Below are 11700 nucleotides of genomic sequence, written 5' to 3'. Positions count from 1 at the left end.
CTGTGGGGGTGGGATCAGTTAGTCTGCGGGTGTGTGCGTGTAGTGGGGGGATGTGTTTGTGAATCGGAGGGGGGGTGAGTGAGTGGATCAGAGATGGTGGGGGTGTCTCTGTATCGGGGTGGAGGGTTAGTGTGTGTATAGGGGTAGGTGGGGGGTGAGTTGGATGGGGGTGGAGGCATCAGGTGAGTGTTGGGGGGTGGGGGAGCCACCTACCAATGACAGGGAAGTAATTCCCTGTCACCGGTAGGGTGTACCGGCATGGTTTTCATGAAGTTGCTAACACCACGAAAACCATGGTGGTAGCCCGGCTCATAATGCCATGGGCGGTACTATGTCGACCGTCGGGCTGGAAATAAACATCTCCGGCGGCTCATACCACCATGGCGGGAGTCAAGAAGTGGTGGTCATAATTTGGTGGTATGTACCGCCAGCCTGTTGGCGGTACTACAGCCATATTAAGCCTGACTGCCAGGGTCATAATGATGGCCTATATGCCAATGTCCTGGCACGAAGACTAGACAAAGTGATCTCAAAACGTATTGCCCTGTCACAAACTGTTTTCTTGAATGTCATATTGGCTGCAGACAACATTTGAATATTCTGCCATACACTTGAAAAGGCTCAGTCAGCAAACTCACCAATTCCCACAATGGCACTCGACATGGAAAAAGCCCTTGAAAAGGTTTCTTGGATTTATTTTTTACTTGAGGTGCTAGAGAAATTCCACCTAGGTGATGATTTTATTTGCATGACCATGTCATTATACGGGGAGCCAATAGTGAAGGTCAGAATAAATGGTAGTCTATCAGACTCCTTTCTATTAAAACAAGGGACCAGACAAGGATGCCCACTCTCCACACTCCTACTCCTTTTACTAATTGAACCTCTCCTCCCTGAAACTGAATAATAACATGAAAGGAGTACATTTTCAGTCAGGCAGGCAATTAGTAGCGGCCTACACCAACTTCGTGCTAATATTCACTAAAGACCCAGACTATTTTCCCAACATTATGTCTGAATTTGAAAAATATTCTTCTGTTTCTGGCTATACACTCATTCATTCCAAAACAGAGTTCTTCCCCATGAACATTCTCTGTGCCCCCTCGATTTTAGACAGTTTGGATTTGAAATGGCACTCAGATGCTCTTAAATATCTTGCCATCTGGTTCGGAAAGGATCTTCTGTCCTCCCTCAGGAATAACAAAAACAAAACACTTACCAAAATCAAAAACCTCCTACACTCATGAGCCCCCAAACACATAGCCTGGTGGGGGTAGAACAAAAACCGCTAAAATGATGATTGGTCCACTAATCAACTTCTTCTCAAGTATGCTGCTAATTAACCTCTTCAGCACTTTCTTTAAAACTGTGGATAAACATATTTGAGATTTCCATTGGAAACGGAAAAGAGTTCGAATTGGCAGCTCCATCCTTTATTTTTTTTAATTTTTTTTTATTTATTTTATTTTACTTGAGTTTCAACCAAAGCATAGCATAGCCAGTTAGACATTACATAGCAATCTCTTTGCAATGCACCTAAACTAAAAACATGTCAAACATCCCCAACCCTCCCTCTCCACCCAAACCCCGACACAGAACCCATCAGCACATTGAGCAGTCCCTGAGTTCGGTTCTCCCGGCATACTCATTTTTCCCAGAGGTCTCTCCTGTTGCAATGTATCATGGTGTGTCCCTTCATGACCCTAGGAGTCCATATTCGGCAGTCGGCTATATCTCCAAGGAATAATATGTCATCCACGGTCCCCATATCTTTTTGAACTTCCACAGGCATCCTCTATTTGTGTACATCACTTTTTCTCCCATCATGAACCCGTCCATCCCTCTTCTCCACACATCCACAGTGGGGCACGTATCTGAGCCCCAAAGGCTGGCTATGTCCATTTTGGCTAACATCAGTCCCAGTCCACACAGCGTGAACTTTCGTTGTGGCAGGTCAATATCGTTAGGTATTCCCAATAAAATATATTTGGGGTCTAAGGGAATCTGTACCGACAGTACTCCCTCCATCTCTCCCATCACCTTACTCCAGAACTCCTTGATCTTGAGGCATTCCCATAAAACATGAAAGAAGGATCCAATATTACCGCAGCCTCTAATGCAGTTCGGGTGTCTCGCTCTTCCCATCACATGTAATCGTTGTATATCATAGTATTCCCTATGTCAAATTTTAAACTGATTCAGCCTAAGTCGTGACCTAATCGTCACCTCTCTGGGGAACATCAATGCCACCTCCCAGTCTATGTCTTCCAGCGTTCCCAGCTCTGCCTCCCATCTGTTACGCAAGTTTACCCGTATATTAGGCATATTGTTGTTAATAGTCTTATATATTAGAGATGTCAATTGAACGTCTAGGCCGCCCGTTAATAGTCTGCCTTCTAGAGGGGAGCACTCAGGTATTCCCTCTCCCGGGAGAAACGCCGCTCTCCATGCATGTCTCAAGCGTGTGTAGTGAAAGAGCTGTGTGTTGCTCAGCGCATACTCTGTTTGGAGGGACGCAAAAGACAGAGGCCCTCATTACAACATTGGCGGTAAGTCCCACTTACCGCCATGCAGAAGACCACCAACACACCACCGCAGAATTCCGCCACAGCTATTACGACCCACAGCTCGGAATCGGCCAAAATCTAGACACCCACCCAAGTCCGCCACACCAAAGGTCAGTGATAAACTGGCAATAACAAAACCTCCACCGTCATGCCAACAGGAATACGCCCACACTATCACGACCCAGGAATCCACACGGCGGTCTTTCAACCGCGGTATTCCATTGGCGGTACACACCACCGCGCTCAAAATACACACACATTTACAAAACACTACCACATTGGACAAATCAAAATACACACACCTGATACACATACATACACCACTCCCACACACCCAATACAATATAAAACACACACCCACATTACCCACAAACCCTTACAACCAAAAATTTGGAAGAAGCAGAGAGACAGAAAAGCAAAGACCACACCAGCAGACAGAAGCACACAACACCATTACTCATACACATTCAGGCACAAAACACCACACACCCCTAAGCATCACCCCACACATCACAACACACACCACCTCACACATCACCCACACCACCCCATGGCGCCGCAAAGACACCCCAGGTTTTCTGGTCATGGTGGAGGAAATCTTCCGGGTAGTGCCACAGCTGTTCGGATCACAGGTGCAGCACACCTCCATAGCTAGGAAGATGAAGCTATGGCGCAGAATCGTGGACAGGGTCAATGCAGTGGGACAGCACCCAAGAACACGGGATGACATCAGGAAGAGGTGGAACGACCTACGGGGGAAGGTGCGCTCCGTGGTCTCAAGACACCACATTGCAGTTCAGAGCACTGGCAGGGGAACCCCACCTCCTCCCCCACAACTAACAACATGGGAGGAGCAGGTCTTGGCTATACTGCATCCTGAGGGCCTCGCAGGAGTAGCTGGAGGAATGGACTCTGGTAAGTCAAATCTTTAACTACCATATTCCCCACCCTACCTGCATGCTATCACATACCCCCAGCCTCACCCTCACCCTCACCCTCATCACTCCAACTCCTCACATATGTCCCACTATCACAAACCACCAATCCCAACACCAAGCCCTGCATGCAACAACAGAGCATGGACACCCATCACCAATGCATGTCCACTACACATACCCACACAGATCCCCAAACCAAATATCACACAATGTCCTACACAAGAATGTAAGCACTGGGGTACAGGGTCACCCACCCATTGCACACCATGGCACACACAGATGCAATAATCATGCCTTCACACCCCTGCAGGACCCCTAGCCAACGTCACCGGACAGGAGGTTCCAGACATGTCCACTCCCCCCACAGAAGAGGCCCACAGTGATGACAGCAGCTCTGTCCAACTGGATCTAGATGACCATCCTGGCCCATCTGGGACCCTTGGGGCAGTTGGTTCCCTGACACAGTCACAGGCACCACAGAGCCTCCCCCCTCAGGAAACACCAGCACAGCACCCACCCAGCGGGCCCATACCTCTGTCCCCAGGACACGTCAAGCAGCAGTGTGTCCACCACTACAGGGAACCCAGGCAAACCCACCACCCCAAGAACAGCAGGGACCTGGGGGCAGTGGCAGTGGGAACACGGTTCAGGGGACAGAGGCCCAGGAAAACCGAGGAACTAGGAGGTCTGCTGTGCGACAGGGGGGAGGACAGGCCCAGGGAACTCACTCTCCACAAGGCCCTCTCCAACATCATGGAAGCGTACCATCATTCCCAGGAGACGATGGCAACGGTACTGGGCAAATTTCAGGAGACTCAGCGGCTGCAGGAGGAACAGTATTTGGGGTTCAGGGAGGAACTCAAATCCATCAATACCACCCTGGGCACCATTGTAGGGGTGCTGAAGGACCTTGTGAACACCAGGAGGGACACTGTGGCACAACAAGGGGCCCCTGACAACTAGCCTGGATGATGAACTGCCCACCACCTCCGCCAGCGCTAGTGGACAGGAGGCACAGCCACAGGACCACCACACCAGCACCCCACCCCCACAGATGGAGAACCACCCCCAAGTGGTCCCTGAGATCCAGGACAAAGACAGAGAACAATGCCAAGACCCCCGCCAAGAAATGAGACCACCCTGATTGTCATCCTTCCGTCCCACTTTGTCACCCTGTCCATCCTTAAACTGCCCTAGCTCCACTTCCTATGCCCCTTTGGACAATGCACCTGTAAGACAAATAGACTGGACTCTGCCATGGACATTCCTCCACCATCACCCCTGACCACTTTAATACCACCTCCACCATTTTGCACTTAAATAAACACCCTTGAATCACAAAACAATCTGGAGTCAGTCTGTGCTTTCACAAATGAGTATTTGCAATAACTGAGGAAAATACCAATGTCCATTAAATTTGTCAACATACCTATGTCACACAGCTCTAGTCCATGAGGTAACATACCAGAGGTCACACAGTGGGACCCACATCTGTGAAATGGAAAGGCAAAGTGACAAGTCAGGGCCCATACACTGGGTGAAAGTGACAGACAGATGATAGGTCTTACAATTTTATCAGATGTAGGAGGCGGTGATGTCTTCTTACCTGTATCTCACTGAAAGTATTGCTGGATCACGTTGTTTCTGTTGTCTATGTCCTCCTCTTCTTCACTGTCCACAGGCTCCACAGCTGCCACAAGACCCCCTTCTGGACCATCCTCCTGCAGAAAAGGCACCTGTCATCGCAAAGCCAAGTTGTGCAGCATACAGCAGGCCACGATGATCTGGCACACCTTCTTTGGTGAGTAGTAGAGGGAACCACCTGTCATATGGAGGAACCAAAACCTGGCCTTCAGAAGGCCGAAGGTCCTCTCTATGACTCTCCTAGTTCACCCATGTGCCTCATTGTAGCATTCCTCTGCCCTTGTCCTGGAATTTCTCACTGGGTTCAGTAGCCATGACAGGTCGGGATACCCAGAGTCACCTGCAAATGTCAAGGGACAACTGTTAGACACACATTAAACCTTAGGGACAACCCCAGACAACTATTCACACGGTATAGGGTCCTTGTCCTCACCTATTAGCCAGGCACGGTGCCTCTGGAGTTGCCCCATCACATAAGGGATGCTGCTATTCCTCAGAATGTAAGCGTCATGCACTGAACCAGGAAACTTGGCGTTCACATGGGAGATGTACTGGTCTGCCAAACACACCATCTGCACATTCATAGAATGGTAGCTCTTCCGGTTTCTGTACACCTGTTCACTCCTGCGTGGGGGGACCAAGGCCACATGTGTCCCATCAATGGCACCTATGATGTTGGGGATATGTCCCAGGGCACAGAAGTCACCTTTCACTGTAGGCAAATCCTCCACCTGAGGGAACACGATGTAGCTGCGCATGTGTTTCAGCAGGGCAGACAACACTCTGGACAACACATTTGAGAACATTGGCTGAGACATCCCTGATGCCATGGCCACTGTAGTTTGAAAAGACCCACTTGCCAGGAAATGGAGTACTGACAGGACCTGCACTAGAGGGGGGATTCCTGTGGGGTGGCAGATAGCTGACATCAGGTCTGGCTCCAACTGGGCACACAGTTCATGGATTGTGGCACAATCAAGTCTGAGGGTGACTATTACATGTCTCTCTTCCATTGTCGACAGGTCCACCAGCGGTCTGTACACCGGAGGATGCCGCCATCTCATCAGCTGCCCCAGCGGACGTGCTCTATGGACGAGAACAGCGAGCACAGAGTCAGCCAACACTGAGGTATGAAAAATAAAATTTTATTGCACACATTTGTCAATCCGCTATGTGCCTGTCTCTGTGTGTATGCAAGGCCTAGATATGTGTGACGCATTTAAAATTAATGCCATGTGGCCCCCTGAAATGGCGGCTGCCTGACCTGTAATGTGGGACAAGGGGATATGAGGTAACTGCGCTGGCGCTGTACACCGTCGCGGTAGGCGGTTGAAGACTACGGCGCAATCCTGCATTGGTTAACATTGGACCCTATGGGTCCCAGGAGCCAATGACGATGTACGCCGGCGGTGACGGTACGCACTGCCGTGGACGTGACCGCCATTTTCTGTCTGTTCAATCACTTGATACCTGATCTTCGACAGGAGAGGACCTACACTGCAAGTACTGCTGTGACCTCAGTCTGGAAGCGACGATGGCTCATGTGTCTGGGGAAAGGGCCCCTGCCTTCACATCGGAGGAGTTGGACAAACTAGTGGATGGGGTCCTCCCCAGTACACGTTACTCTACGGTCCTCCAGACAAACAGGTGAGTACACTGTGAGCATGTTGTATGGTTAATGCCTGTTTGGAGTGTTGTGGATGGAAGATACCGGGGTGGGGGGGAAATGAGGCCTGCATGATCAGATGGTGAGTGTATGTGCGTCTGGGCAAGGGTGGGAACGTGGGCAAATGACTGTGACGGTCTGGACGGTTACAGTTTTTCCTTTTGCCCTGTACTATTCCTCTAGGTCAGCGCCCATCAGAAGAAGGATATTTGGCGTGCCATCGTCAAGGACGTCCGGACCCTGGGGGTCCACCACAGACGGCGCACCCACTCCTGGGAAAGATGGGAGGACGTTCGACGCTGGAGCAAGAAGTTGGCAGAGGCCCAGCTGGGGATGGCCTCCCAACGTGGGAGGGGTGCCCGTCGCACCATGACCCCCCTGATGTTCCAGATCCTGGCGGTGGCGTATCCAGAGTTGGATGGGCACTGGAGGGCATCACAGCAGTCACAAGGGGGTGAGTACCGTCACATCCATCTGACTCTGCCTGCATTGGAGGTGTCTGGGTGGGGGAGCTGGGTAGTGGGCTCCTCTAGAGTAGGGCGAGCTTTGTAGGCAAGGACCCTTTGTGAGGCAGGCTAAGTGGTACCCCAACCCCAACCCCACCAGTGGTAAGAGTCATCAACACCTAGTCAGGCTCCTGTGACTTCAAGGTGTGCAGCAATCGGGCATAGGCCATGTACCCTATGTCGCTGTGATTAATTAGGGAACTCTAAGTGCATGACGTAGTGCAGAGGGCTGCTGTGCCTGTAGTGTCCGCCAACAGTAGCGGTATTGCATGCACTGAACATGTCTTTCTTCTTTCTTCTCCCCCCCTTTTTGTGGTCTCCCTGTTCTTGTGTGTATTAGCATCATCAGGCAGAGGAGCTGAGCCACCGGAGCAGGCGGGAGCTGCATCCCACATGGCCCTTGAGGTCGAGACAACGGATTCAGAAGTCACCAGTGGGACGGAGGGGAGGGGAGCTCCACGGCGGGGACAGTAGCAGAGACCAGCGACACCGACTCCTCCTCTGATGGGAGCTCCCTTGCGGTGGCGGACCCCTCTGTGCCCCCCGCATCAACAGGTACAGCCGCCACCTCACCTACCAGCACCGCCCTCCCAGCAGCCCCTCAGCATGTGTCCCGTGGCCGCTCACCCAGGAGGGTGGGCATCTCCTTCGCCCCAGGCACCTCAGGCCCTGCCCTAGTCAGCCCTGCTGCCCTCAGTGAGGAGGCTATTGACCTCCTGAGATCCCTCACTGTTGGGCAGTCTAACATTCTGAATGCCATCCAGGGTGTAGAGAAGCAGTTGCAACAGACCAATGCATACCTGGAGGCCATTTATTCTGGCCAGGCAGCCCAACAGAGAGCATTTCAGGCTCTGGCCTCTGCACTGATGGCAGCCATTGTCCCTGTGTCCAGCCTCCCCCTCCAACTTCCCCCACCCAGACCCAATCCCCAGTACCTCAGCCTATCCCAAGCACAACATCAGACCAGCATGCACACACCTCAACACACAAGGGTGGCTCTGGCAAACATGAGCACCACAGGCACTCACTCAAGCATCATACCCATGCAGACATGCCAACATCCACTGCCTCCACTGTGTCCCCCTCCTCCACGTCTCCCTCCTCCCTCCCTGTCACATCTCCACTCACGCCTGCATGCACTACATCTTCAGCCACTACCTCCATCACCAGCACACCCATCACCACACACCGCTCACGTGCAGTCACCACCCCACTACCATTCACACATCCCCTGTGTCCTCTCCCAGTGTGTCTGTGAGCCCTCCTCCCAAACTACACAAACACAGCTACACACCCACCCACAGCCATCCACCTCATGACAGCCTCCAGCCCATGCACCTTCACCCAAAGTTAGCATATGAACACCTCCTACAACCACTACCTCTTCCTCCACTCCCAAACCCCCTCCATCCAAAAATGTTGACCTCTTCCCTACACCTCTCCAGTCCATCCGCCCCCTAGGGCCCGCCCTTCCAGGTCCCAACACAGCACTCCAGCCACCACATCACCGGGCACAGTGGTGCAAGAAATATTTGGATTCTGGAGTGCGCCAAGCAACAGGGCTGCCAGTGTCCCAAGGAGCGAGTCCAAGGACATTCCCCAACCTCCAAAACAGAAGAAGTTGCCCACATCCTGGAGGGAGAAGGCCAAAACACCTGCCACCAAGGGCTCAGCCAAGACAACAGTTGGGAGTGGCAAGACAGCTGCGCCACCATCCAAGGTGGGGAAGGGCCTGAAAAAGAAAGGCAAGTCAACGTAGCCGCCAACCTGCACGGCGGACAAGACCGCCACCGCCACATGCACCGCCGCCACGTGCACCGCCGCCAGCACCCAAGATACTGAGCCCTTCACCAGCACCGCAGACACTGTGCCCTTCAGCAGCACTGTGGTCAGTGAGCCTGACACCAGCACCTCCGCTCATCACACCGCCGCCAGCACCGAGGTCAGTGAGCCCCCCACCAGCACCGCTGCTCATGACACCGCCGCCAGCACGAGGTCAGTGATCCCCGCCACCAGCACCGCCGCTTATGACACCGCCGCCAGCACCGAGGTCAGTGAGCCCACCACCAGCACTGTCGCTCATGACACCGCCACCAGCACTGAGGTCAGTGAGCCCCCCACCAGCACCACCGCTCATAACACCACCGCCAGCACTGAGGTCAGCGAGCCTGCCACCAGCACCGCTGCCCAATGACCACCGCTACTGAGCCCACCGACAGCACCGCCAGCGGCCACGCCACATCCTGAGCTGGTGGCACCACCGCATACATGGCTGCCATCCCCAGTGGTCATTCGTACGAGGCTGGTGGTCAGTTCCAGGGGCCTGGGCAGCTTCCATGTAGCCCCACCATCAGTGGACTGTCACATCCACTACCTCAGTCCTTGGCAGGATGAAGCACTCTGGGCACAAAGCCCCCTCCAGAACCAGTGTAGATAGGCATCCACTACCTCTGTCCTTGGCAGGATGAAGCACTCTGAGCACAAAGCCCCCTCCCGAACCAGTGGAGAAAGGCATCCACTAACTCTGTCCTTGGCAGGATGAAGCACTCTGGGCACAAAGCCCCCTCCAGAACCAGTGGAGACTGTCATCCACTTGAGAGACTGTGGCTTTGCACTCCCCAGGATAAAGCAGTGGGCAACCCACCCACTGGAGAGACTTGAGAGACTGTGGCTTTGCACTCCCCAGGATAAAGCAGTGGGCAACCCACCCACTGGAGAGACTTGAGAGACTGTGGCTTTGCACTCCCCAGGATAAAGCAGTGGGCAAACCACCCACTGGAGAGACTTGAGAGACTGTGGCTTTGCACTCCCTAGGATAAAGCAGTGGGCAGCCCACCCACTGGAGAGACTTGAGAGACTGTGGCTTTGCACTCCCCAGGATAAAGCAGTGGGCTAACCACCCACTGGAGAGACTTGAGAGACTGTGGCTTTGCACTCCCCAGGATAAAGCAGTAGGCAACCCACCCACTGCAAAAGACTTGAGAGACTGTGGCTTTGCACTCCCCAGGATACATCAATGGGCATGGAGCCCCCTCGTGGAGCTGGTGTTGTGCACTCATCCGGCTGAGGTGCCCCCCCATCCCTTTCCCCTGAGGTGCCTGTTTTTTTTCCATCAGATGCCCCTGCAGTGTTCTCTCCGTTTCGATTGGATATCTTGTGTGGGCCTTGCCCATGCATTTTGGGCCCAGTGGTCCACAGACTATATTGGTGCAGTACCTGGACTTGAATTCTTGGTGTACATATTTGTTTATAGTGTATATACAATTTTGACTAATGGATTTTACATGATTACAATCGTTCAACTCATTTCCTTTTGTCATTGCGTTCTTCCAGGGGGGATTGGGAGGTGTAAATGTAATGTTTCAGCATGTATTGGTGTGTGTGTTGTTGTGGGTGAGGGTGGGGGTTGGGGTGTTGCGTGTTGCATGTGTGTGTCACTCTCTTTTCCCTCCCCTGTGTTGTAGGTGCAGTACTCACCTTGGTCGTTGCCGCTGTCGGTCTTGCTCCTGGTAGAGGAGCAGGAAGACAATCGCAGGGAGTATTTGGAGTTCAGGCTCCATGCCGTCCTGATTCCTAGTGGATTGTGTAGAGGTGAGTGTTTCCCCTTCCAAGTCCTGTTTCCGCCGTGTTTTTGCTTGCGTTGAATCTGCCCCGGAAAAGGTGGCGGATTGGCCTGTCATAATAGTGTGGGTGGTACATTGTCTTCCGCCTGACTGTTGGCGGTTACCGCCATGCTGTTTGTCTGTACCGCCATGGCAGTCGGAGTGTTAAAGTGTCTGTCTATGTTGGCGGTTTCTGCCGTGGTCGTAATTCCTTTTTTTTTCCCGCTGGCCTGTTGGTGGTATTACCGCCGCTTTAACACCGACTGCCAGGGTTGTAATTAGGGCCATAATGTCCCTGTCTTCCATCACGTCCCCAACTTTTGAAATACCAATCCGGTCCCAGCACTCGAAACCCCTCAGTTTCCTAATTTCCCGCAGCCAGCCCCTCTCCCAAAGTGGGGTCTCTTGAGTGGGACGTCTATGCCACCCCATCATCCTATTAGCTCTTATCCAAGCCTTCAAGGCCACCTGAGTGGCTGGCAGAAGATGTTCAATCCTACTTCCCTCATATCGGTATTGCCTACATGATTTCCCATCCCATTGTAGTCGCTCTAGGCGGAAGGTGGGATGGTCCTCTGATGCGAATAACCAGTCATTAACATTGACCAGGTGCGCCGACCAATAATACGCCTTTACATCTGGTAGAGACAATCCCCCTGCATATTGATTGTGTTGTAGCATCTTAAGAGCTATTCTTGGATGTTTCCCCTCCCACAGGAAGAGACGCATATCGCGATCTATGACTCTGAACATGTTCGGGGTTATCTGATAGTATGT

This window comes from Pleurodeles waltl, chromosome 5 (genome assembly GCF_031143425.1).
Source record: "Pleurodeles waltl isolate 20211129_DDA chromosome 5, aPleWal1.hap1.20221129, whole genome shotgun sequence".
Classification (NCBI taxonomy): Eukaryota; Metazoa; Chordata; class Amphibia; order Caudata; family Salamandridae; genus Pleurodeles; species Pleurodeles waltl.
This window is presented reverse-complemented; position numbering follows the sequence as displayed.